At 40.0% G+C, this 27,825-nt stretch overlaps 2 long non-coding RNA genes across 2 annotated transcripts in view; both read right to left on the bottom strand.

Moving 5' to 3' along the window:
• Positions 1-249, bottom strand: part of LOC123596082 — a 54,947-nt gene extending 54,698 nt beyond the window's left edge. The window contains exon 1 of the long non-coding RNA XR_006711518.1: positions 10-249. This is a non-coding gene — a long non-coding RNA (uncharacterized LOC123596082). The remainder of the gene's footprint in view (positions 1-9) is intronic.
• A 4,198-nt stretch (positions 250-4,447) lies between these two features.
• The window catches only part of LOC123596081, an 85,931-nt gene continuing 62,553 nt past the window's right edge, over positions 4,448-27,825 (bottom strand). Inside the window, exons 2-3 of the long non-coding RNA XR_006711517.1 lie at positions 15,018-15,045; positions 4,448-4,632 (exon numbers count right to left, since the gene is read on the bottom strand). This is a non-coding gene — a long non-coding RNA (uncharacterized LOC123596081). The remainder of the gene's footprint in view (positions 4,633-15,017; positions 15,046-27,825) is intronic.

Raw genomic sequence — 27,825 nt, 5'->3', positions numbered from 1 at the left:
GCCTCTTACCACACTGGCATGGGCATCCTCTTGTAGGAGAAGCTGGTGCTCTGCACGTGGGAGTTAAACATACGCCTGGCTTCAGGGTTGGAGAAGCTGAGAGAGGATTCTTGGAAAGGTAGAGAAGTTGCCGGGGCAGCTGTAAGGTGGCTCCACGTCATTAAGGTGGGTCAGCAGATAAGCAACCACGTGAGAGCTCCATTTTCTCCATTTCCGCCTTGTAACTTGCGGCCTACCTTAACTGGAAACACAGAGAGAAGGGAATTCTGGGAAATGTAGTTCAGCCTAGCCAAGCTGACACGTTACAAAGCTACCATATATCCCATAGCCAACCGTTGAAAACCCCAACATTCCCTATCTCTCGGAAAGACTCACAAGCACATTACTGTGTTAAAGGCTCAGCCAAGTCCTCAAGTTTAAAAATAAATATTTAACTCTGATCTAGGATTTCCCACACTTAGAATCACTGCTTTTGGAGATTATTAACTCATTGTAGAAACTCAATGATTACTTATTGTGATGTCTGTTTGGGGGGAGGGGGGATAGTTCTATGAGTGAATTTCAGAAAAAAACTTTGTACTGAGGTGCTGTGTCTTTCAGAATGTCAGTATAAGAGCAGGGTACTAAGTGGAGAAGAGCTTCCTCAATTTACTCCTCAACGTATTCAGCCATTCTCAATTTCAAAGACAAATATATTGAATTTAGGCAGCAGTGTGAAGAAATGTAGAACTTTTCAAATAATACTAAGTAACCTATTTTAAATGTTGTAGCTCTATTTTATTTTCATTAAAGGCCTAATAAGGAAAGCTCAGTTGATTTCCTATTTGCAAGTAATATAACTTCCTACAGCAGCAACATGTACACACACATCTGGTAACTTATAGTCATTGTATTAAACATTTTAAAAGTAGATTGAAAAATTGTTACCATTTGAGGCAGCATACTAACAGTAAAGAACACAGACTCCAAAACCAGACTGCTTAAACTTGTAACTCAGCTTATTATAATAAGCTTATTACTAAAAACCACTTATTAGCTGTGTGACATTGGCTAAGTTACTCAACTACCCTGAGCCTGTTTTCCTATATGTAAAACGGGGATAGTAGTAATATTTCCCCCTCCATAAGTTATAAAGAGTATTAAAGTAGGTAACATTTGCAAAGTGCAAACATTACAATGTGCTTGGCACGTTGTGAATGGTGTGTGTGTGTGTGTGTGTGTGTGTGTATGTGTGTGTACAGTTCCTCACAGCAATCCCTGCAGGGTTTATACTATTATACCAATTTGATAGATGAGGAATTCAAGTCCTCTTGAGGTGAAGCCATTCTCTCTCAGGTCACATGGCATGAGTCAGAGCCAGGACAAAACCTGAAATGACTCTGACTCTAAAACATGGTCTCATTCCACAAGGCCATGGCACCTCCCAAGCAAAGCTTAATGGCTCTCTGAGACTTCTTCCTGAAAGTCTCAAAAGACAAAATCAAATTGACTAGGTCCAGAAATGGAATTAGTCCCTCTCCCCAGGGGTACTAAAGTTGTTGCTGTCACTCATTCTTGACCTAGACTAGATATGAATGCAGAGCTTAGAATGCAAGGTTCCATGGGTTTATTTTGCCCTGAGCTTACATGCTCCCTAGAAAGTTCTCTAAATACTTTCAATCAAGGGCTCAGAAAAATTTTTAAAAATAACCTTGCACATACAATTAGAAACTGGCATGTGGGGAATTAAATATAAGATGAAATTGTCTGTGATTTTCAGGGACTACTTGAAGGGAGGTGCTTTGAAGAAAATACCTCAGACTCTCAAAACCCACACAAGGGGTCCGACATGACTGTCCACAGCAGGGCTCACGTGAGCTCGAGGGCAGAGACTCTGAGCCAAGCAAGACCCTCCTCTCGCCGCCAGTCAGAGACGGAGAGAGACCAGGCTGGAAGGGTCTGAGGCAGGTGTAGCTGTGTTATCATGATTTTAATGACTATTACAGGAATGTGAGCCAGGAGAATATTTTAAAAGCAAGTCTGAAATAATCCCTTTCACATAAAAATCATGTACCTGTATGAGCATGGTTGAGAAACAGATCAAAAATAAATTTCCACACATGTCTATAATTGTTCAAGTAATTTGAAGGATGGACGCCTTCTGGACACCAGATCACGGTTTCTCTACAGGCTGTGAAATAGTGAAAAGGAGAAAAGAGGTTTGTTCGCAGTTCTCCGGGAAGCTTCTCTGATGCCTGCCGCCTGCACTGATTTCGCACATCCCTGGACCCCTCCTGCCAGTATAGTCAGCGCAACATGTTTTGAGTCTGTGATTTTTCTACTTATTCGCTGACTGACCTAAAGGAAACTTCCTAACTTCTCTCATCCTGTTTCCTCAATGTCAAAATGAGAAAACTAATCCCCGTCTCACAGGTTGCAATGAGAATGAACTTAGCCAACTACAAGGGCAGTTTCAGCAGTGTTTGGCACAGAGTAAGTGCTCAATAAACGGTAGTGTTTCTTGGGCTCTCCACGTCGCTGCCTCCTGCCTCGCAGGCCCTGGTCCTGGATATTAGCCATGGGAACTATCGTGAGACTCACGAGAACTTGAAAATATCTGTTTCTGAGATTTCAGCTCTAACATCATCACAACGTTGGATCCAATCACGGAGTTAGCCTAAAGTTATAAAATGACCCTCAAGGCAGAATAAGGCCTGATTTAGATATTAATTTTGTAAGAGAATGAATGTGTATCTGTGAAAGGCACATTGGTGGCTTCCTCAGAACTCCTTTGGATACAAGTGACAGAAGCCCAATTCAAATAGCAATGATAATAATAATGGTAATTTATCACATCATTTAGCTGGAAATTCAGGAGAGCTCTTATTCCCAGTGCTAAAAAAAAAAAAAAAAAAAAAAAAAAAAAAAAAAAAAAAAAAAGACAAGTGCTCAAACAGCATCATCAAAAGTGTTTCTCCATTTCTCAGGGTGCCTGGGTAGCTCAGTTGGTTAAGCGTCTGACTTCAGCTCAGGTCGTGATCTCACAGTTTGTGAGTTTGAGCCCCCTATGGGGCTCCAGGCTGATGGTTCAGAGCCTGCTTGGGATATACTCTCTCTTCCCTCTCTCTTTCTGCTCCTCCCCCACTCACACTTTCTCTCTTTCTCAAATTAAAAAAAAAAAAAACAAAACTTTTTAAAGGAGGGTTTCTCCATTTCTCTGTTTTGTTCTCCTCTGTGTTGGCTTCATTCTTAGGCAACCCCTCAAGTGAGGTGGACGTAGCTAACACTATTACTAGCCAAGGACTCTCAAAGTATTCGATTTGCTGACATGGAATCCCATACAGTATGTCCAAGGAACCCATTTTACAGTTAAGCAGGCAATGCTGTGGGCACGTAATAATGGGACACACTGGTCCTAGCACATACCACCGATAATTAGCAGCAGGGGTCCGATAAGCAGTGATATGGCCATTTGAAGGCACTGCTGGGGCACTGGCTTGAGATGATACCTTGCAAAGACAAGAGGCCACCTTATGTACACTCCAAGACATCTCATATACATGATATCGGTGACCATTATGGATGCTGGTGCTATATTCCTTGTCGGTAGAATATACGTACGTGGGAACCAGAGGGTGAAACTAGAAATGACCTCACTGACCATCACTCTCAAGGATCCATGAGAACACCTGAAGGATCTGGTTCCCAGGGACTTACATGCTTCCCATTTCCATACCTTTGTGCTGCATGAGCCTAAATGTCCTGGTTTCTAGAAGGCACAGAGCAAGGGTCCCATTAAACTTTAAGCTATAGCTTCTGCCAAGTTATTTCAAGGTGTTCATGCCAAGAGGACAGTGGAAAGGAGTCACCATTTTGGCAGAGCTGGGATTGTGATCACCCGGAGAAAGCTGTCACACACAGGAGGCAGAGAAAAACAGATTTAGCACCCCGATGGCCACAGGGGTGTTTCTTGGCACTCCCCTGCACCATTTTGATGGCTAACGGAAAAAGACAACAGCCTCGGCCTGAGATGGGCATGGAGACTAGGAATGAAGATCCGGGTTGCCCACCAGCTATGCCACCTAGACCAAGTATGAGAGGGCTCTGGACATGTGGTGGAGGAGGGAGATGAGGAGTATGGCTCTGGCCTTGAGACAGCCACAGCAATGAGCACTGGAGTTTATTCCACCAATGTTCCTCTCATATGTTTACTATCGGAAGACTCCTGGATGAATCCTGGAGGCACTCATCCCAGACGGGACACATCCTCTGTGTGAAGTGGACCCAAGTGCTACATGGATGAGGTGGGGGTGGGGGAGCACTGTGGTGTGCTACCTGACCCCGCGGGACTGAAACATGCCCACTTTCATAGATACTGGGAACGTGGGCGGACAATTTCTCCCCACCGAATCCCTTTCAGGGGTTTTCTCTCAACAAAAGGACTTACCTTAACTCCACTCACCTCTGTTTTATGCAAGGGTAAAAGAGGTCCGATATCCTCACCTCAATCCAGGACAATCTGAATGGTCATCCCGGCACCAGATAACCCATGGGCCTCTGTGGCAACCCCACTTTCGATGTCCTCCTCTGCCCAGCTGTGCCTTCCTCATTTGTTTGTAGTGATGTTCCTGAGATCAAGCCTCAGAGCAGCTCCTGCACAAAAACCTTCACCTAGAGTCTGTTTCTCTAGGCCCCTTACCTGGGACAATAGCTGACATCTATGGAATGTTTACTGCGTGCCAAATACTTTGCAGATGTTGACTCATTCAATGCTCACTGAAAATAATATTATCCCCATATGACAGGTGAAAACTTTAGGTTTAAAAGAGGCTAAATGACATACGTGAAGCCTGATATGATGATCTGAATATTAAACTTGGGACAACTATGTACTTTGATCGGGTCGGTCTCATTGGAATTTGGAATGCCACCAATGTCTTCACTATCGGCAAATGTCTCCAATGATCCGTGACATGTAGTACACTGTACCCACAAAGGTTCCATTTACATCACACATACTCTGAGACAACTAGTGACAGTGCTTTGGAGTCTACCCAGTGGCCACATCTCAATGGGGTTTTATTGTACCCTCACCAATTCCAAAGATCAATTTTATTTATTATGACCAAATCCCAGTATACAAGGCTGGCAAAAAGTAAAATAAAAAAGGAAAAGAAAGGAGCGCCTGGGTGGCTCAGTCAGTTGAGCAGCCAACTTCAGCTCAGGTCATGATCTTACGGTCAGTGAGTTCAAGCCCCATGTCAGGCTCTGTGCTGACAGCTCAGAGCCTGGAGCCTGCTTCAGATTCTGTGTCTCCCTCTTTCTCTGCCCCTCCTCTGCTCATGCTTTGTCTGTCTCTTTCTCAAAAATAAATAAAAATTTAAAAAATTTAATAAAAAAAGGAAAGAAAGATGTTAATATTTATTGACTGTCTGCTTTGCCCTGTACTAGTGCTTTTCAAACTTCTTTACCTCAACTTGTAGTAAGAAATACAGTTTTCATGGTAACTTGGTGTGTGTGTGTGTGTGTGTGTGTGTGTGTGTGTGTGTGTATGCGTGAAACTGAAGCAAGAAAGTGTCACTATCCAATACATACCTTCATTAATGTGACACACTCTGATATTTTCTATTCTACTTGAATGTTTTTAAGCCAGTCACTGTACACTATATTGATTTCATACTTAATGATCATGAAGTACACTTTAAAAAACACCACCCAGTGCTAAGACTCTTCACATGTATTTACGAATTTAGCACCTCCCAAAGAAATTATTGTCATCCCGTTTTTTAATCAAGTACATGATTTAACAACTCTTCATTCTACAATTCGTAAATGACAGAGCTGGACTTTAAACAGATTAAACTACTAAATTATTGTTTTTCAACTTCTTAGTTGAAATAAATGCCAAATGTAAAAGGAGAGAGAGACACACACAGAGACAGAGAAAGAACAGAAGAAAAAATAAATATAGGTGTTCTCTGCATTCATTTTCTTTTGCCTCTTACAGAAGTTCCCTCTCTGTTCTCAGAAAGAGGTCAGAGCTAGCAAGATTCCCGGACCCCATGCAGATGGAGTAACTGAAGGCAAATGGTGACCACCTTGCCATTCCTCATGAGATTTCATGGAATTGAGCGTGTAGCTCAAGAAAACATGTCTTCCTATCGAGGCGATGTGCTCTCCCACTCCCTGTACAGCAAGACATCCAAGTAAGGATGATGTTGTTTCTCATCATCCTAGTTTTTTTTTTTTTTTTTTTTTTTTTAAAGTTTATTTATTTTTGGGACAGAGAGAGACAGAGCATGAACGGGGGAGGGGCAGAGAGAGAGGGAGACACAGAATCGGAAACAGGCTCCAGGCTCTGAGCCATCAGCCCAGAGCCCGACGCGGGGCTCGAACTCACGGACCGTGAGATCGTGACCTGGCTGAAGTCGGACGCTTAACCGACTGCGCCACCCAGGCGCCCCACATCATCCTAGTTTTAAGCACCATGTTTTTTTTGTTTTTTTTTTTTTTTTTAGTTCTTGAGGAATAAAGGAACTGTCAAGTCAATCAATGCTCCTATGGACTTTTTTCTGGAAGTCAAAAAGTGAGAAAATTTGCCCTGTTGCAGCTTAAGCACGTTATTCACTCTGGACTCTTATGGGTAAATGAAAGTGAATTGTGATATATTTCCTGAGCTGCCCAAGTTTTAGTGTTTGTTAGCATTTGAGGAAAAGATGAATTTGAGGGATGAAATTCTCTTAATCTCTCCCCAGCTTCTTTAGCAGCACTGTCCTCACAACCAATACATTGATGTGAGGTACACAGAGCATCTTCCTCTCCATGCAATTTATTTTTGGTTTTCCACTGTTCCTCAAATACGTGTATACTACAATGAGAAATGTAGACCCTGGTGGTCAACAAGAGCTATAAATTTATGTCTTTTCTAGTGAAGTGGAGGGTCAGAAACCTATTTACGTGGATCATGTGAGGAAGAAGAAAGAGCAATTTCAGAGAAGTGTTTACAAAACGATCTTCAGATTTAATGTTTTCCTCATCTAAATCCCAACAGAAATCATATAAAACTGGCAAACAGACTTTAAAAATTAATTAAAAGTGAGAAGGGCAAAAATAGCCAAATCATTTCCCAAAAAAGAAAACATGTCTGCATGTTTTTAGTGAGTGGACAATTGTTCTTGAACATTTGGTGTGTATTTGATTATAAAGAACATAGAGGCCTTGGTGTGTTGAAGCAAGACCCAGGCCTCAGTATTTTTACCAAGATTCCCAGGTGATTTTGATATCCCCCAAGGTGTGATAACCACTTTCCCAGTAGGCAACAAGACAAATTACAAGACTATAGCAATTAAACAGAGTGGTACTCATGTAGGAAAAGATAAAGAGACCAATGGAACAGAAGAGAGAGCCTAGAAACTCATAGGCTAGATGCATGAGTGATATATAACGGTGGCGGCTTACAGACACTGGAAAAGAAGAATACTCAAAAATAATGGTAACAAAGTGGTTTCCATAGTAAAATAAGGTTAGATTTCGAAGGTCAACAAAATCAAAGGTAATTAAAGACAAATATTAAAAAGCCAAAACTTTAGAACTTTTAAAGAAAAGCAAAGGAGAATAACTTTACCACCTATAGGATGTAATGAAAAGGATTTTATTTAGAATAAAAAGGATTTCTCAAGGAAAGCTTTATAAAGCACAAATGATAAGGAAAACATTGGTAAAATGTTTTCTTAAACGTCTTCCACTTAACTGTTTATCTATAAGAAATCACAAGTTTCTAGATTATTGCTTAACAAAAAACAAAAATATTGGAGGCTAAGGAATATAGTTGTCATTCCTAACAAGGGTTTAAAATGTTTATTTTTTAATTGTATAAATAAATGTCCCAAAGTTCAATATATATGATACATTTATACTAATATGACACTGGTTGAATTTCTTTTCCATGTTTATGTTTCATATTAGATTTTATTTAAACAAAATGTCTTCCCTTAATTTAAGCCTCCTGCTTAACAGACAGCAAACCCAAGTCCAAAGAGGTTACTAAGCTTGCCCAACATGATGGATTTAATTAGTCAAAATCAACTTTTCAGATGGAATGAAAACACTAAATAACTTTCTAGGATATTAGTTTTCCTTAAAGCCTTCTCTTTTATCATCTTAAAGTTGTTATTAATAACCTCAGCACTAAAAGCTTGAAAGTAAAATGACAAAGTCTTAAGTGGCAAATTTGGATTGTGAACATAGGTTTCATGAATAGGTACAGCCATTTAATTGCCAACGAAATAGATTAGTAGAAGTCATTAAGGTTTTGTGGCAAGAAATAAACCACCAATGTCTCCTTCCTTATTTACTTTCCTATATAAAATTTGATTATTATTTGGATTTAAAATGAGTCAAATCAATTACCTTTTCTTTCCCTCTAGATTCTGAACAAATTGATAACTATACACAGGCAACACTGAGCTCAAAATATCAACCTGATTGCTAGGAAAGCTGGACCAAAAAAGGCAACTTGGATATAAGCTCCAAAACTGTGCCCCCCAGAATTGACCTTTCCCCAGTCACAGGCATCAGTAGGTCATAAAAACACTATTCCAGGGAGCTTCTCCACGGAAGGAAGAAGAGAGAACACACAGATTGCTGGAAGGCAGGCTGATCCCAGAACAAAGGCAAGATGCAAAACTATGATCCTGCACTGATATTTTCCCCACTCTTCCTTTTGTGGGGAGATAGAATACCCATGGGCCCCCAAATATTTATCCACCACTTCTTTTGAGGAATAAAATTGAAGACCCTTCATGGAAGCACAAGGCTGATAAAATGAGGTGCCTTTTATCAGTTGGGGCCATAGCAAAAATCCAATGACATAATTCAAATGGAGGATTGATGGTTTGAATCGATGGGCTGCTCACAACACTGTGAGTAGTGCTTCAGGAAAATGACAAAGGAGAGTGACGCTCTCCAAAGCTAGAAGCTCCTTGTTGCAGATTCTTCTTTAAGACCTGAAGGACAAAGGGAAGAGGGAAAAGAAGTGTCTACCAGAATATGGCAAAAGGTATGGCTATAGGAGAGAGGAACAAAGCAACTGCCAGACCATGGCCAAGCAGAGAGGGAACCAGAAAAACAAATACCCCAACCTCTCCTTCTCTACTCACCCTCAGGTCTCCTCCAGATGCCACTCCTTCTCCCTAGGAAAGCATGGTTGATGCAGTCCAGAGAAGTCAGTCTTCCAGGATACAGGAAAGAGTGGACAGTGGTGGAAGGTACATCTGGAGTGTCAGAGAATATCAACTCAGCCCCTAACATGTGCAACTACTACCCACTACAGGGGACTGAAGCTGTAATACCTACATAACATTATAGCAACCTGTCTTCAGTACCTCAGTACTTGACCTGTCTTAAGTACTTCGGTGCTTCAGTGCTTTAGTACTCGACCTGTCTTCAGTGTTTCAGTGCTCAACCTGTCTGCAGTAGTTATTAAGGGAAAATGTTTATTGATTCTTTAGTCTCCAATGAGGAGAGTGATCAGATTAATCACAAAAAAAGCGCTTTATTAAAAGGGTTTTTTAATTCTCAAAATACAAATATGATCAAGATTTCTGATAAATTTTTAACTTCATCATACATAAGATATCTTCTTGTATATATACCTGAGCATTTCTAAAATTCATGATACAGTCATGGAGGTATTTCAATGCAAATGAAACTAAATAAAAGTAGTACAGGAAACACTTTGTATCACACATATAAGTGTGTAAAAACAGAGCTTCTTCCTGCAGAAGAAGATGATGGGGGTAGTGGTCAGGGATAACCCTCAAACCATGGCATTGCCTTCCAAAGTTGAGGTCACTTTGACCCAGCTCAGTTTTCTTCTCAAAGAATGTCAAGATCACTTGGAAATACCACTACTTAGGCTTGGATTCCACCTTTTCATTCCACCACTTCAGAACTATTTAGCTAAAAGCTACACCTCTGCCAATATTTTACCAGCATTTGTCAATAGTTAAAATTTCCCTTTTAGGTGATTCACCCTTTAGAAAATATCAACTGAAGAAAACAAAATTTCCCCTAACATATCAGGAATAATAAAGGATCCAATTTTTCTCTCTTTTACGTGAAGTCTACACAAACCTAAATTCCCAAGGAAGCACAGATCATTCCCATCATTTACCCTAGCAGCCATAGTCTATCTCATGAATCGCCAAAATGTCAACTGAAGCAGCAGCTGAATGGTCCACTATCCTTCTTTCTGTGATTCCCCAGCTGTTTCACCCTGTGGGCCATTTGTTCTCTTTGTGGCCCTGTCTAAAAGAACAATGCAGAATGTATTTGTTTTGGAACAATGTCTGAGTTGTGCTTCTGAAAGTTCCTAATTCAGTGATCATATAATTTTTTCAGGCACTGTGCATTTTTTCAGTCTCCAAAAGGACATCAAGTATTGTAGAAAGTGATTTCCAGGTAAATTTCAGCTGAGAATTTCAAAACCCAGCTTGAGATAAAAACAACAATAAATGCCTACGGTCTTAAAGCCAAAGGCAAGAATCACTGTGGTTCATTCATTAAATGTTTGCTGTTTCTGCAATATGCCAGGCAGAGTTCTGGTCGCAGTGTGTCAGGAGGAAGGATGGACAGGTAGGAAAAGACCCAATCTACCCAGGAAAGACAAACTTTTATAAATAATTAGAATACACTGGGTTGAACTCCATGTGTAGACCTCCCTATTTAAAATACCTCTTTTCTTTTTCAATAAGAGACTCTTGATTTTCATTGCAATAGTAATGTGACCAACTAAAAAGGTTTGATTTCCTGAACTCCCCTGCACGCAATATAGTTCTGCCAATGAGATTAAGGCAGAAGTCCATGAAGAGGTTATTGCTTCCTGAATAAGAAGTCAAAAATCTCTCTAAAAATACAACTTAGCTCCTTTCCCCTTTGTTCATCCCTCTTCTTCTCAAGAACAGAAGATACCAGAAAGTGCAGCAGTCACCGTGCAACTGTGAGGCAACAAGCATGAGGACAAAATCCTACATCCAAGGATGGTAGAGTACAAATATGGCAAATCCTTGAGTAACCCTGTGAGGCCTTCCCCTAGAATGTCTGTCACAGAAGACAAACTAAACCTGTTTAAATCATGTGGGATTTTTAAATGTTTATTTGTGTTGGAAAGAGAAAGGGGTCACGAGCAGGGAAGGGCAGAGAGAGAGGGAGACGGAGAATCCCAAGCAGGCTCTATGCTGTCGTGCAGAGCCGACTTCTGGCTCGATCTCATGAACTGTGAGATCATGACCTGAGCCAAAATCAAGAGTCAGACTCTTAACCAACTGAGCCCTCCAGGTGCCCCTAAACCATGTTTAACTGTGGTAGATGACGATAGAAGAATGCCTCATCCTATAAAATACAAAAGAAGGAGCAAAGAAAAGTTTTCACAAGACACACTGGCATTTGAAACGTGAGGAGTAAGGAAGGCAGAGGCAGTAAAGTCTAGGGGTTAAGGGGAACTGGACTCAGAATGCTTGAGTTTATAACAAGTTTCTGCAACATACCTACACTTGTGTATTTCATCTCTCTGTACCTCAGTTTCCTCATTTGTGGGAGAAGGGGTAATTTACTTCTTAGCACAGTTTTAAGTATAAAACAGTTATCACTGGTGATGCTGCTAAACAATACTGGGCACACTGGCAGCAAACACATGAAAAGATGCTCAACATCACTCATCATCAGGGAAATGCAAATCAAAATTTCAATGAGATATCACCTCGCACCTGTCAGAATGGCTGAAACCAAAAACGCAATTAATAAGTGTTGGTGCAGATGTGGAGAGAAAGAAACCCTCTTGCACTATTGGTGGAAATGCAAACTGGTGCGGCCACTGTGGAAAACAGTATGGAGGTTTCCCGAAAAAGTTAAAAATAGAACTACCCTGTGATCCAGTAATGACAGTACTGGGTATTTACCCAAAAAATACAAAAACACTAATTCAAAGGGACACATGCACCCCTACGTTTATTCCAGCATTATTTACAACAGCCAAATTATGGAAGCAGCCCAGGTGTCTACTGGTTGATGAATGGATAAAGAAGATATATATATAGTGGAATATTATTCAGCCACAGAAAGAATGAAATCTTGCCATTTGCAACAACACGGGTGGAGCTAGAGAAAAACAAATACCATACACTTTTGCTACTGTGTGGAATTTGAGAAATGAAACAAACAAGCAAAGAAAAACAGAGACAGCGAGGCAAACCAAGAAACACTCTTAACTATAGAGAACAAACTGATAGTTGCCAAGGGGGAGGTGGGTGGGGAGATGGGTGAAATAGGTGATGGGGATTAAAGAGTACACTTATCATGATGAGCACTGGGGAATGTACAGAATTGCTGAAACACTATATTGTACACCTGACACTAACATACCTCTGTATGTTAACTATACTGGAAATAAAATTAAAAACTTAATTAAAAAAATACTGAACACATCATATGGCAGGTGCATGTAGATGTACAGGGACTGAGCTGCTATCCTAATAGCTGAACACGCAAAAGCAGTTGTGCATTCTGCATACTGGCTGTCTGTTATCAAATATTTCCTAGATAGATCTGTATTATCAGTTAATTCACTTGGATTAAGAAAGGCTGATCAAAATATGTCCCTTTCTTGGGATGGGACTGAGCAATATGCAGGTTGAAAATTTTTACAGCTATCAGATATGGGCCCTAGATGGATGCCTGAATAGACCTGCTTTTCAGTTTGACAATTATTTATCATCTACATGGAGCGTTCCTCTCTGTCACCTCTATTTTGCCATCAGACTGTTCCTATTAGATTGTTCACTCCATATTCAATTATGTCCTCCACCTAACCAAAGGCGTTTCTAACTCACCCTAACTTCTGATTTCTTCCTGAAAATACTCCCAAGTTCCTGTGACTTTGTTTTACGCAGGACTTTGTTTTTATTCAGATATAGTGAAGCCAACAGATCAGGAGACAACTGCCATTGAAAAGTGTTTTTCAGGGGCGCCTGGGTGGCGCAGTCGGTTAAGCGTCCGACTTCAGCCAGGTCACGATCTTGCGGTCCGTGAGTTCGAGCCCTGCGTCGGGCTCTGGGCTGATGGCTCAGAGCCTGGAGCCTGTTTCCGATTCTGTGTCTCCCTCTCTCTCTGCCCCTCCCCCGTTCATGCTCTGTCTCTCTCTGTCCCAAAAATAAATAAACGTTGAAAAAAAAAATGTTTAAAAGAAAAGTGTTTTTCACAATTTCTAACAGAAAGGGACACACCACGCCATGCAGGGCTGCTTGGGGAAGCACCAGGGTCACTCAGGAAGTGGAAGGAGTGAGGCAAAAACATGGGCAAAAGCCTTTATTGTGGTTTTGTGGGAAGGAGTGGGGGAGGCAGAGTAAACAGTTTCGGATTGCGTCATTTGAATATTTTCTATGGGTTCTGGGCTCTAGAGGTTGTCCCTAATGGTCTGGTACTGGGCCTTGGGATGAAAAGGTCATGGGAATATTGCCTCCTGGAGTATAGAAGGCAGAGAAGCTTGTTCAGAGTGTGGGCTCTGGGATTGGTTGGTTTGCATATCAAGGGTGTGCTCATAGACAAGTCATTTCCTATCTCTAGGAGTTAGCTAGGCCTGAGAGGGGCATCCTTTTCCTGGTCTAGCTAATGTATTCATTATCTACATTAATTTGGTCAGTGAGGCCCCCAAGACATCAAGGTCTCATAAGATACAGAAAATAAAAACATGATTGATACAGTCTTGGGCTCCAGTTTTGTGTTTTTGATTTACAGTATTTCAATTGTATGTTAAATTTTCTTCCATGCCATGTAAATGTTAAATTCTAGTAATCTTACAAATAAGTAAGCTACTCACGGTTAAAAACATATTTTTTTTTTCAAAATGAAATTATACAGGGGCGCCTGGGTGGCGCAGTCGGTTAAGCGTCCTACTTCAGCCAGGTCACGATCTCGCGGTCCGTGAGTTTGAGCCCTGCGTCTGGCTCTGGGCTGATGGCTCAGAGCCTGGAGCCTGTTTCCGATTCTGTGTCTCCCTCTCTCTCTGCCCCTCCCCCGTTCATGCTCTGTCTCTCTCTGTCCCAAAAATAAATAAACGTTGAAAAAAAAAATGAAATTACACAAGTATTCAGATTGTTTTGGCTGGACTCTTCTGGTGTCTTTATTTTCCAGGTCACTGCTATGACTTTGGACTGTGAAGAGGCAGGCATAGTCATTTAAGTCTCTGAATAAAGAGATACTTTCCAGTTTGCACTCAAACAAGATTAAATGCAGTGCCTCCACAATTACTACAATTAGTCTAATATATGTAATTATTCTGTATCATACACATACCCAAATAGCTATCATCTCAACATCTTGCTCCAAATAATTGCATCTTCTTTTAGAAACCATATTTGATTTTTGGAGGTTGGGGGAAGAGTACAGCAAATGCTAATAGGCAATACAAGGTTTTTTTGCAATAAAAGTCATAATTTTTTTTTCAAATGTCCTTTTGTCTTCATGTTCTCTAGACCTGTAAACACCCTGTGTATAGGAACATGTCTGACTTATGCTCATCCATAGTATATAACCCAAGGCTGGCACATAACAGAAGCTCAATAAATATTTGTCATAACAATGAATAGTGAAGAAATTAATGTAGACAGTGAATACATTAGTGTACTGTAAAGTAATGTAAATGACAAACATGAGCGTATTTTCAGTCTGTGTGAAGAAATCTCTCTGGAATTCTACTGCACTAAATTGTTAAAGTTCACTTCTCCATTTCCTGAAGGCACAGGAAGATATGTCAAGAACAGTCACATTAACCAATATAGTACTATACAAATCACTGCCCTTAAAGTTTTCATACCCAAACTCAAAAAACTCCCAAATCACAAACTCTTATTGATTTGACCTTGCATTTGAAGAACTCAGTAGAGTTTGCAAAGCTCTGTTAATACATGATCTCATTTACCCTTCATAACCACCTTAAGAGGAAATTAGGACGGGCCCATACTCCCATCAGCCCAGGTACTTACACAATCATGAGCTCCAGAGATTTTGAACCTAAAAAAAAAAAAAAAAAAAAAAAAAAAAAAAAAAAAAAAATCATCTTAGAGTGCGTGGGAATTGGGTACTTCATTAGGCTACTGCACTCAGAAATCTCAAAAACAGAACAGGCAGATCAAATTATTGTGTCCACCACATCTTATATAAAAAAGAAAATGTCAGCTTTAAAGTTTAAATTATATACCCAAACAGCCAGTGAGCACCAGACCAGTGACTGAAGTTCAAATTATCTTTTTGTTCAACCTGCCTGGTTGAAAGTGATCTACTAGAATTATTTAATCCAGTAATGAAATTGCTGACCTTCAGTTCTTTGAAGTCATTGATATAAGTTTTTGTCTACTTTGTGTCCTCTCTCTATTTATCTCTCTCACATTAGGGGATTCCTTACAGGCCCATGCCCTCAGTTTTTCTCTACTTCCCATAACTTTTGAAAAGCAATCTAATAAACTCACTCACTGGCTCTCCAGTGATAAAAGCCTTCTTTTGTAGTATTTGCCAGTTTCTGTGATGTAAACACTCCCTCCATTGTCAATTTCAAGGATGGCGGTTTTTAACAAGAAGATTACAAAATTCCTGAAAATTTAACAGTTAGTGACGAAATCAAGGATGAAGATTATTTACTGCCCTTCTGAAAGGCATTCGCAAAGCAATGCTACTTCCCAAAGTATACCCCAGCTCCCCAAAGTATGGAGCATCACCTCACCTGGAAGATGGTTGGAAATGTAAATTCTTGGGCCCCCCTCAAACTCGGATTGTAAACTCTGATTGTGGGGCTCCAGAATCTCTATTTTAATAAACACTGTGCATACTAAAGTTTGAGAAGCACTTTATTAGTTTGCTAGGTTGCCATAACAAGGTATACCATAGATTAGGCAGCTTAAAATACGGAAATTTATGTCCTCACAGATCTGGAAGCTAGAAGGCCATGATGAGGGTATCAGCCGGTTTGGTTCCATTCTGATGTCTCTTTCCTTGGCTTGTACGTGGCTGCCTTCTCCCTTTGTCTTCACAGTGTCTTTTCTCAGATTATGTCTGTGCCCTCATCTCTTCTTATAAGGACAATAGTTGTTTTGTATTAAGGCTTACATCAATGAACTCATTTAACTTTAATTACTTCCCACGTTCAGAGGCACTGGGGCTTAGAAATTCACCATACAAAACTGGAGGACAAAATTCAAACGTTAAGAGTGTCCAATAAATATTCGTTAAAATATTTGATTCCATTAATGAATGAATGAATAACAATAATTCAGGAGGGAGATACGGAACCAATTTATTGAAAGGCTAGGATCTACAACGCTAATCTAATTACTCCCGAATATTGACTCCGTCTATTTAGTTAGCAGGCAGAGAATGGTAGTTATTAGCAAAAGCACTCAGTAGTTACGTGAAAAAAGTTGCATCATCAAGTGGCCTTGGTTTTTATTAACCAGTCTATTGGCTACTCTTACAAAGTCTAGAGTGGGATATACCGCTTAGGACGCTTGGGCTGGCCAGGTCTAACTGATACTTGTCATTATTTTAGCGCTCCGATTCAGTAAGACAAGGTAATCTGGCTCCATTACAAAATGGAGGCTAAAAAGGGTCTCTTTCTGTTGCTGTCCTTCCTTTTATACAATCAGGCATTAACCACAGTTTCCCAAGACCCATATGTACCCACTCACACAAATACATAAAATAAAAGTGGGACAATAATAATTCTTTCTTTTCTGATATAATGGAGTCTGCTATTTAGGGTTACTCAATTATTAAACTCCAATTTTGGAATATTTACTAATTCTACTTTGTCAGATTCATTAAATTGTGTCCATAGGGGCATTTGGGGTACTTTATATTAAAAGAAACAGTGTTGTAACAATGCTTAGACATAGTGTCACATTAGCAATCTCACATTCTAAAATGGTTCGTGATAAAATTATAGTCTTAAACTTTTCTAACATATTCTTTAAAATTTTTGTTGTGAACATATATTGAATTCTTGCACATAGAGAATCATTCTGAGTCTTGCTGCCATTAATATCATGAATGTTTTCTGTTTTATACGTGAGAAGGGCAAATATAAAAGGAACCATTTATTTTTAAAAATTAAGGTAAAAGTAGCAAATATCACTCTATGCTCCCAAAATTTGTCAGATGGCTTCAAAGAGAAAAAAAATAACCCATCATCATTAGCAAACTCCCCAGGCAGAAGCTCTGACATATCGCCTTTGATTAAATCTAAAGTATCACATGTTTTTTGTGACTAGATCTGACAGACAGTTCCCATGGCATATCAACCCAAAACTATTCAAATGCTGCTTGCAGTGCAACTTGCTTTTCTGTATTTAGGGCACCAGTTTTCTCAAACAAGAAAGAAAAAAGGTTTTCTGAGTCTTCCTAGGAATTCCTGAAAAAAAGGACCATAGAATCCCAGAGGTAGGAGGGACATCGGTGTTCACATAGTTGAATTTTCCATATAATTGGGAAATCCCTCTACACTAGTCCTAACAAACTGCCACCAGCCTTTGCTTGTACACTTCCCATGACAATGAGCCTGCTTCTTTTGCAGGATCCCACTGGCCCGATTCTGCACTATAGGGTGTCACTAAGTTGTTGACTTTCACAAATTATCAGTCACATGCTTGAACTTTACTCTCAGAACCTTTTAATTCTTCTCTACTGAGTTAGAAAAGAAATCACCAAATACTCTCCAAACAACTTTTTAATGCCTCTTTACCCTCAATATGGATACATATTTATGATGCAGCAATTAAAACATTAAAATAAAAATAACCAAAAAAATCCTTGCCTTGAACCTATGCTTTGTCAGGCTGTTGCCTTAACTCTCTTCTTCCATAATCTTAAGTTTCTAGAAAAGAATATTGTACTCACTGTTTTACTTTCCTACTTTCCATGAACTTCAGAGGCAACTGGGCTTTCGCCCTTACTACATCACTAGAATCATTATTCTCAGTCTTTATCAGTGAACATTTCTAAAATATTTGAACACTCCTGACTGCACATTTCTTTGAAAAATTCCCTCTCTCTTGTTTTCTCTGACACAATTCTTTATTTATCCTCACCTATGTCTCCGGTCAATCCATTGTGGTATTCTTCTTGGACTTACTTGAGTTTATCTTTTCTGTTTCTTTATTTTTACTCAAAAAAGAAAAAAGACAAATGTCCTTCTGGATATCTATGAATCCCAAAAAATTATATCCAAAATTTTGTATCTACATGTGTGTGCATACTTCTAGGACTTAAGAGTACTTATTGAGAGCTCAAAGGATTCTTTTACTTTTGTTTGTTTTTAATTTTATTTATTTTGAAAGAGAGAGCACACACACAAGTGGGGGAGGGGCACAGAGAGAGGGAGAGAGAGACTCCTAAGCAGGCTCCGCGATGTCAGAGCAGAGCCCCATGTGGGGCTGGGTCCCACAAACCGTAAGATCGTGACCTGAGCCAAAATCGAGTTGGACACTTAACTGACTGAGCCACGCATGTGCCCCAAGGGCTCAAAAGATTCTTGAAATGAAGTTCTACAATGTTCCCTGCGTAAGCACATCCACTCCTAAGACATCATCTGCCTCTAGGTAGCTCCCCTGATATTTCACAAATGCCTCAAACACAACAATACAAAAGCAAATCACTAATTTACCACCACCACTAAATTTGTCTTTCATACATTATCTTCTGTCTTTATAAATTCCAACACTTTGGGGCACCTGGGTAGCTCCGTCGGTTAAGCATCCAACTTCGGCTCAGGTCATGATCTCACGGTTTGTGAGTTGGAGCCCCGAGTCAGGCTCTGTGCTGCCAGCTCAGAGCCTGGAGCCTGCTTCGGATTCTGTGTCTCCCTCTCTCTCTACCCCTCCCCCACTTGGGCTGTCTCTCTCTGTCTCTCAAAAATAAATAAATAAATGTAAAAAAAAAATTATAAATTCCAACACTATTCAGCCAGTTGTCCAAACCATAAATCAATAACAAATTCATAGCACCCCCTCCCACGCTCCAAATCCAGTCGGTGATGAAGTCCCCTCAGTGTCACCTCTCTGACATCTTCAGAATCCATCCTCTCTTCTCTACACTGCTGCCTTAGTTCAGGGTGCCATCATTTCCCAACTCAATTAGTCTAACAGATTCCTAACTGGTCTTTCTTTTCCAAAAAGTTCTTCTCCCTAGGACATTTCTATACTTCTGCTAAGTATATATGCCAAAGTCCAAATCTGATCCAGGTACTTAACTATTTAAATACCTTTTGTACTTTACAAGTGTCTTCAAAGTCCATAGGTCTTAGAATAGTGAGCAATGTTTTTCATTGCTTCTGCCTGAATGTCCAGCTCATCTCTTGACTATCTCATCTTCCTACCTCTTGCATTCCTCCTTCTGGTGCCCCCTTCCCTCCAGCGTTCCCTGCTACCCTCTCCATCCCCACTCGTATAGCTAACTGATACCCATTCTTCAAAACTCACCTCAGACATCATATCATCAAATATTTTATTCATTCACTCAGCAAATGTTTCTTAGGAGCAATCTCTTTGCTCAACACCAGGTAGATGCGGAAGACGTAATATTGGTAAGACAAACATAATCCCTGCCTCCTAGAATTTGCCTTCTCTTTACAAAAGAACTCATACCAATGAAGTTAAACCAATAAGTATATAACTAACTGTTGTATTAGAATGACAATAAGTGGTTTTAGAAGTAAATATAAATTATGCTGAGAATATGAATATGGTTCGGACCTAGACTGTGAGATCAGGGGAAACCTCCCATAGAAATCACATTTAAGCTGAAACCTGGAAGATTTATGGGTGTTCCTGGGTGATGACGGGGAAAGATTCCAGATGAAGGGAACAGCAGATGCACTGTGCAGAGGGCTTAAAGCAAAAACGCTTGTGTTGTATTAGAGGAATTGAAGGAGGACCAGTATGGCTGTAAGCCAGGGTGCAAGATAGAGCAATGCAGATTGAACCTAGACACATAGGAGTGACCAGATCATACTGAGATATTTGACATCTTAGTAATGATTTAAGTCTCATTGTAAGAATAACAGGTAGCCCCCAAAGATTTTGTAATAGGCAAGTGATTTGATTAGATATGACTTTTTATCACTCTGACTTCTGTTTGCAGAATGAAGGGGCTAAGTAGAAAGAGTAGATGCAAAGGGAGCATTTATGAAATTAGTACAATAGTTTAGGCAAGGTGTGATGGGGCCTTATACTAGCGTAGTAATGCTGCAATTAGAAAATAGAAAAATATGAGCATTTTTAGGAAAGTAAAACCAATAGGGCTTGACAAAGGATTTGTATGGCAGTTAAAGAAGAAAGATATTAAGGGTGACACCTATGTTTCTACCTTGTACAACTAGGAGGATGATTATGCTATTCATGAATACAAGCCACAACGAAAAAGGAGAAAATTTCAGGGTACAGTCCTTAGTATAATTTCTACTATGTTAAGCTTGGAGGTCACATTAAGTCTGGAGGTGACATTAAGTAAGCAAACCTGGAGGGCAAAAGTAGTAATCTCAAAGTTGAAGACATTAACATGAGTCAGTATATGAGTGGTAATTGAATTTGGAGATGTCATCATCCCAGAATATTAAAATGATAATAATAAAACTAATAATAATAGCTAGCATTTATCAAGATTTTACTCCATGCCTATCACTTTCTTAATGGCTTATCAGATACCAATTCATTAAATCTTCACAAAAGCCTATTGGTAAGTGTGACTATCATCCACATTTTACAGATAAGAAATGCGAGGCTCAGACAGATGAGGTGAATTATTCAAGCCACACAATGAGTCAAGTGACAAACTATGGACTCAAACACAGGCAATGTCAGCTCTTTAGGTCAGCAAGGTGGTGGAATAGAAAATCCAACACCTCTTTCCCTGACAAAAACGTTGACTTGACAATCATATATGGGCCCTCATACCTTTACAAGAAGCCCAGAATCCAGTGAAGTTTCAGTAGCTTAGACAAGATCAAAGCCAAGAACAGCAGCACTGAAACGAGTAAGAAGGGCCATTTCACTTTAGTCGCATTTGCCCCTTCCGCAATCCGGCACATCTCAGAGCTAAAAGGAATTGCTATGACTGGCAAGGTTCTGATCAACTGGGAGAAGGTACCAAAGCTCGGGCTTCTCCCCCAGGAGGGAGAGAGGGGAGTGGAGCAGGCTTGCAAAGTCCCAACCTTTTGGTGCACCACCTGGGGGGCCAACTTCTGTCCCACCTCACTCAGAGTGCTGACATGATTGGCAGCAAAGTTGCAGGATACAAAACTCAATGTCCAAAATCACTTGTTTTTCTGTATATAAACAACAAACTACCTGAGAAGGAAATTAAGAAAACAATACCACTCACAGTAGCACCGAAAAGAATCGAGTACTTAGGAATAGATTTAACTGAAAATGCGAAAGACTTGCATGCTGAAAGCTATAAAATATTGATGAAAGAAGTTAGAGAAAACATAATAAAAGGGAAGACACACCCTGTTCATGAATTGGAAGACTTAATATTGTTAAAAAGTCCATGCTACCCAAAGTAATATAATCCTTATCAAATCCCAAATGCATTTTTCACAGGAATAGAAAAAACAATCCTAAAATTCATATGGAGGCACAAATGACCCAAAATAGCCAAAGCAGCCTTAAGCACGAAGAGCAAAGATGGAGGCATCACGCTTCCTGATTTCAAAATATATTACAAACCTACCGTGATTAAAACAGTATGATATACTGGCATAAAAGTAGAAACATAGACCAATGGAATCAAAAAGAGTTTAGAAATAAGCCCATACATATACAGCATATACAGTATACTGATCTTCAACAAGAGTGCTGAGCACACACAATAGGGAAAAGATAGTCTCTTCATCATATCATGTTGAGAAAGCTAGATATCCATAAACCAAAAGAAGGAAACCGGACTCTTAACCTGACACCATACACCGTAAACTAAAACTGGATTCCAGGGGCACCTGGGTGCCTCAGTCAGTTGAGCATCTGACTCTTGGTTTCAACTCAGGTCATGATCTCATGGTTCACAGGATTGAGCCCTGCACTGGGCTCTGTGCTGATGGCACAGAGGCTGCTTGGGATTCTCCCCTCTCTCTGTGCGCCCCCCCACCCTCTCAAAATAAATAAATAAACTTTTAAAAAATGGACTCAAGACTCAAACATAAGAACAGAAAATGGTAAAACTCCTGAAAGAAAAGGTAGGGGAAAATCTTCATGCCACTGGTCTTAGCAATGATTTCTTGGATACCTAAAGCCTATGGGAAAAAAAGCAAACGTAGAAAAGTGGGCCTACAGAAAACTAAAAAGCCTCTACACAGCAAAGGAAATAATCGATAGAGTAAAAAGGCAATCTGTGGAATGAAAAAATATTTTAAAACCATATATTTCACAAAGATTTAATATTTTAATGTTGTTTCTTCTTAGAGAGAGAGAGAGCATGAGCATGAGCACGAGCATGAGCATGAGCAGGGGAGGGGCAGAGAGAGAGGGAGACACAGATTCTGAAGCAGGCTCCAGGCTCTGAGCTGTCAGCACAGAGCTGGTACCAGAACAGAGCTACCAGACCAAATTCACAAGCCACGAGATCATGACCTGGGCCCAAGTCGGACATTTGACCAACTGAGCCACCCAGGCACCCCAAGTGTTAATATTTTAAATACTTAAAGGACTCCTATAACGTAATAGCAAAAATAAGAATGATAACCCGATTAAAAAGTGGACAAAGGACTTTAATAGATATTTCTGCAAAGAAGACATAAAATGGCCAACAAGCGCGTGAAAAGATGCTGAACATGACCAGTCATCAGGGAAATGCAAATCATAACCACAATGAGGTATGACCTCACGCCTGTAGGGGTGGCTATTATCAGACAAAAAAAAATAGTAATCACTAGTTAAGTGTTGGCAAGGATATAAAGAAAGGACCACCCTTGTACAACGTTGGTAGGGATGTAAGATATGGTGCGGCTACTATTAAAAGCAGTATGGAAGCTCCTCAAAAAATTAAAAATGCACCTACCATATGATCCAGCAATCCCACCCCTGAGTAGACAGGCAAAAGGATTGAAATCAAGATCTCAAAGAAGTATCTGCACTCCCCCGTTCATTGCATTATTCCTCACAATAGCCAAGATATGGCAACAGCCTAAATACTCATATGTCTAGATATGGGTAGATACATACAGCAGAATACTTGTAAGTCATAAAAAAGAAGTAACCCCTGTCATGGGTAGAACACAGATAAACCTGGAGGACATTATGCTAAGTGAAATGAGCCCGTCACCAGGGGAAAAGTACTGCATGATTTACTTATATAAGGTATCTAAAATAGTCAGACTCATAGAAAAAGAATAGCATGGTCGTTGTTAGCAACTGGAGGAGAGAGAAATGGGGTGTTGCTGTTCAATGTGTATAGAGTTCCAGTCATGGAAGTCATGGAAACTTATAGAGAAATAAGTTTGAGAGAGCTGCTGTATAGCTACTATTTTGCGTAGTAGTTTCCAATCACTGAATTTGTGATAAAATTAAACCTCTAAGTCTTTTTCACACAAAGACTTAGTTTTTGAACACGCCAGCGTTTCACCCTCCTGTATTTATCTAATTACAGATTTAACCCTTGAAGGCAATGTTAGGATTACAACCGTCAAGTTTCTTGGCCCTGCTTCTGCCCCGATGCCACATTACCAAGTTCACTTTGAATCTTTGTGACTGGTGGCATTAAAGGAGACCCAACCCATGCACCCCTATTTACTCTTCCTCCATTCTGATCCAATGGAGGAGTTAAATTTGGAAAACTAACACAGAGGGTAAATTATGATAGTACTTTGATTTATGAGAAATTATAGTCAATGTGACTTAAGTATAGAGAAACAATGGCATCCTGATATTGTACCCCAGAATGACACAGTCAGCCACCCCATCCTAGGCAGCTCTCTGCAAAGGCGTCTGCCCTTGTAAAACTTCCAACACAGAGAAGCAGAGTTGAATACATCCTTCCAAAGGCATCTGAGTTGCTAACAGCAGAGGGAAGATCAGCAGTCTTCACAGAGAGGAATAAGGGGTGAACAAAAAAGAAAGCACAGAGTGCTACAAAATCTGCAAAAAATCCCTTTACAAAGAAGAGAAGACCTGTAAATGTAAAAATAGACAATAATTGCCCATAAGTGGATAAATGATCATATTGGCTTAGTTTATCTTACAGGTTTTGCTGTGACAATTAAATGAGAGAATGAAAGTAAAAATTCTTTAGAAAAGATAGGACATCGTTAGCTCGTAAGATAGATTTATCCTATTTATGCCCAGGCATCCTGAGTTTGGGTCCCATCTCCACAAGCCAATAACCATGACCTTGGGCAAGTTGCTTCACTTCTCAAGTCACTCATCTATAAAATAATAGTCTTCTCAGAGACTTTTTGAGACTTAAAAAAGCGGTACATGTGAAATTTGACACGATGCTCATCATACAGAAAGCCAAAAAATTTTGTAGTAGTAGCAACCCCCGGTCGTAGTAGTTTCTATTCCTATAAAGAAAAGGTATTCATCATATCAGAGTGAAGTCTTCAAAGATTACAGAAACATTAGCAAAGGTTTCGCGCTCTTTAATGTCCGGCTATTTTCATTCAATACATCGAGGTGAGGATCTGTGCTATCTTTTCTGACCACTGCCTAATATTCTAATTGACTGATAACATCATAATTTAATTATTATAACCTCATTTAAATGAGTATAAATAAAGATATCACGAACCCACATGTACACACATCAATTATGTTTTTAATCAATTCCTAGGGGAAAACAAACATCCATTTTTAAAGAAGTATTAAGGTAAGTGTTACAAGTCTTGTATTTTTGATACTTCCCATTGTTATACATGGATATGGAAAATATCCTGTATTTTTTCAAAGCCCAAACTGGGATCTCTCCCTTTTCATGAAGCTTTCTCTGATTCTAAGTCTTACAACTCTCCTTCCCTACTTCCCATACTTCCCTACAGTGTGGCATTCTCTCATTTATTATTCTGTTCTGTATCTTAACAGGTATAACATTCCAACTCTTTTACAAACTCCTGGAAGTTATATACATATTTTTCCTTTACATGACTCAAACACACTAAGGATATTAAACCAACATTAGTTTCAATTAGTCTAAAACCATTTCCCCGAACTGGTGCTATTTACCTCCCTGCCCTTTTACCTTGCTTATTCGTGCCTTGTCTAAAAAAGAAAAGGTAAAGAAATTTTAAAACCTCTAAGACAAAAGGTTATTTTAAAGGTTAGCCAATCAATAACAGGCTGAAGTGCATTTACTGCAAGTTTATTCTCAGCTCTTTGGGGGAGAGATCTGTCCACACACCCACAGCAGATGTGAAGAGAACCAGATCACCCACGTAACCCTCCGGGGCGGCTGCTGGCCATTGTTGGCCAGATTAGCGGCCAGATAAATGTGCTCATGGCAGACTTGTGGGACCATGATGAGAGTGTCCTTCACTGTCAGCAGTATACACTTCCATATGGACAATTTTCAACATTGTACAGGAGCACAAGTTCTCAAATTTGACCAAAGTGCAAGATCATCATCCAAATTTACCCTGTTCTCCCAAATATGACATGGAGCTACAATTAATTTACAGGTGGGGTCAATGCTACAGATTAAAATATCATGTCATAAGCTTTCAAAGATAACATTTTAAAATAGTTTTGCTGAAAGTAATGCTATGATGTAGGCGAAATAAATGAAATTTAAATATTATGCCTAAACTAGATTATTCGCTATTTTAAGAGTTTCATGTGCAAGACCTTCATTTGTATCGAAAATGCAGGAATCTAAATTATAGAATATCTTACTGGACCTATTTTTCAGTGTAAGAAGACCATGAGATGTCTTTATTTTTGCCTACAGTATAGTTTAAATAAGGTTTGCGGGCTTTTCAGTGGTACAAGTACCCTAGCTGATTGCTTCTATATTCAGGAAATCGTGTATTTAAAGCTGGTCCTTCTGTGGAGACAACTGCTGATAAGCAAAGCTGTTTCCTTGGAAACATCTAAGCAGCATCTGACAGCTTGCTGAACATTCGAAATTCACAACAATTGATCTTGGTAGCCTCTCCTTAGACAAACTGACTTATGAGGAGGGAGTGGAGGGCTGGGGCGAGGAGCCAAATTTGAATATTAATTGGACAGCGAATTTCTCACTGTCAATCTTCTTCAAAGACTCTATTTTGGCTCATTTTATTATCTTAGAATTCATTCAGTGACCGCAGCATTGTATTTAAAATTCAACATGCAACAAAATTTTAATTTGGGATATGATATTTTCTGGTTTATACTTTGAAAACATAAATTGCTAGAATGCCTATTGAGGGCCTCGTATCCCTTAAATGCAGAAGCCAACTAGAGGTCAGTCAGGGCAGACCTTGGGCATCATTAAAAGAGACAGGGTTTACCACTGTCACTTGTCTACCTTGTCCGAGAATAAAACCTGAGGCATTGTTGGAGCATAGAAAGAATCATAACAGCAAAGCAAGTCTTATGCATCAACATACTGCAAAAAGTGTATATTTAAACATGTTTAGGGGTGCCTGGGTGGCTCAGTGGGTTAAGCATCTGACTCCTGATTTCAGCTCAGGTCGTGATCCCAGGGTCATGGGATCAAGCCCCACCTTGGGCCTCGTGCTGAGTATGGAGCCTCCTTAAGATTTTCTCTCTCTCTCTCTCTCTCTCTCTCACACACACACACACACACACACACACACAAATAAAAAAAAAACACGTTCATCATATGTTTATATATATATAAAACTCTGGGATAGTGTCCAGCCGTTTGTGTTCTAACAAGCCCTTCAGGGAATTCTGATGTAAACTAAATTTTGAAAACCACTGTTCTAGCATATGAATTGTGGGATGGTTACATCCACCTGAAGATGGTCTTCGTATGCTTCTGATGATGACCTACAGTAAACATTATGAAGGTACCAGAATTGCCTTGACAGAGGATTGAAAAAGGGGTCAGTAGGTTCACAGCGGTGGACAAACAGTGTGTTATTATGTAAGACCAGAGAACTACAGTCTGCATGATCCCAAGAGAGTGAGGAAAAAAAAACAAGTTACTTCACTAAATCAATAGGGAATTAATGAGGGAGCACTGGCACTGCTGAGAATCTGTCGAATGTCTATTCTCTGTAGCCAAGGTCGATGGGAGGATATGTTGCTATGGAGCCAGGCTCCCTCCTGTTGATGGGGTGATACAGATGATGGTATTCTGAAACATCAGAGGCCAAGTATTGCACACAATCATCAGAGGCAAAATGGATATAATTACTACAACAGGCAGAAGTTAGGATGGCAACAAGGGGTTAATAGACCATTGGGTCACTAAAAGAAAGATAAGCTAAGGAGGCAAGGAGGACATAGCTTGACTTATACAAATGAAAATGGTCAAGAGCTGATGAGCAGCTGCTACATGGAAAAGCCATGATCCCCCTTTCACCTCCCAGACCTGAGGCTGATTTTTCAGTTCCAGAGCCCATCCACTGAATTTGGAACATTAAAGAAGAATCTTGCGGGGCGCCTGGGTGGCTCAGTCGGTTGAGCGTCCGACTTCAGCTCAGGTCATGATCTCACAGTCCGTGAGTTCGAGCCCCGCGTCGGGCTCTGTGCTGACAGCTCAGACCCTGGAGCCTGCTTCAGATTCTGTGTCTCCCTCTCTCTCTGCCCCTCCCCTGCTCATGCTCTGTCTCTCTCTGTCTCAAAAATAAAAAAATTAAAATTAAAA

The sequence above is a fragment of the Leopardus geoffroyi genome, chromosome B1 (genome assembly GCF_018350155.1).
Source record: "Leopardus geoffroyi isolate Oge1 chromosome B1, O.geoffroyi_Oge1_pat1.0, whole genome shotgun sequence".
Lineage (NCBI taxonomy): Eukaryota > Metazoa > Chordata > Mammalia > Carnivora > Felidae > Leopardus > Leopardus geoffroyi.
This window is presented reverse-complemented; position numbering and strand designations above follow the sequence as displayed.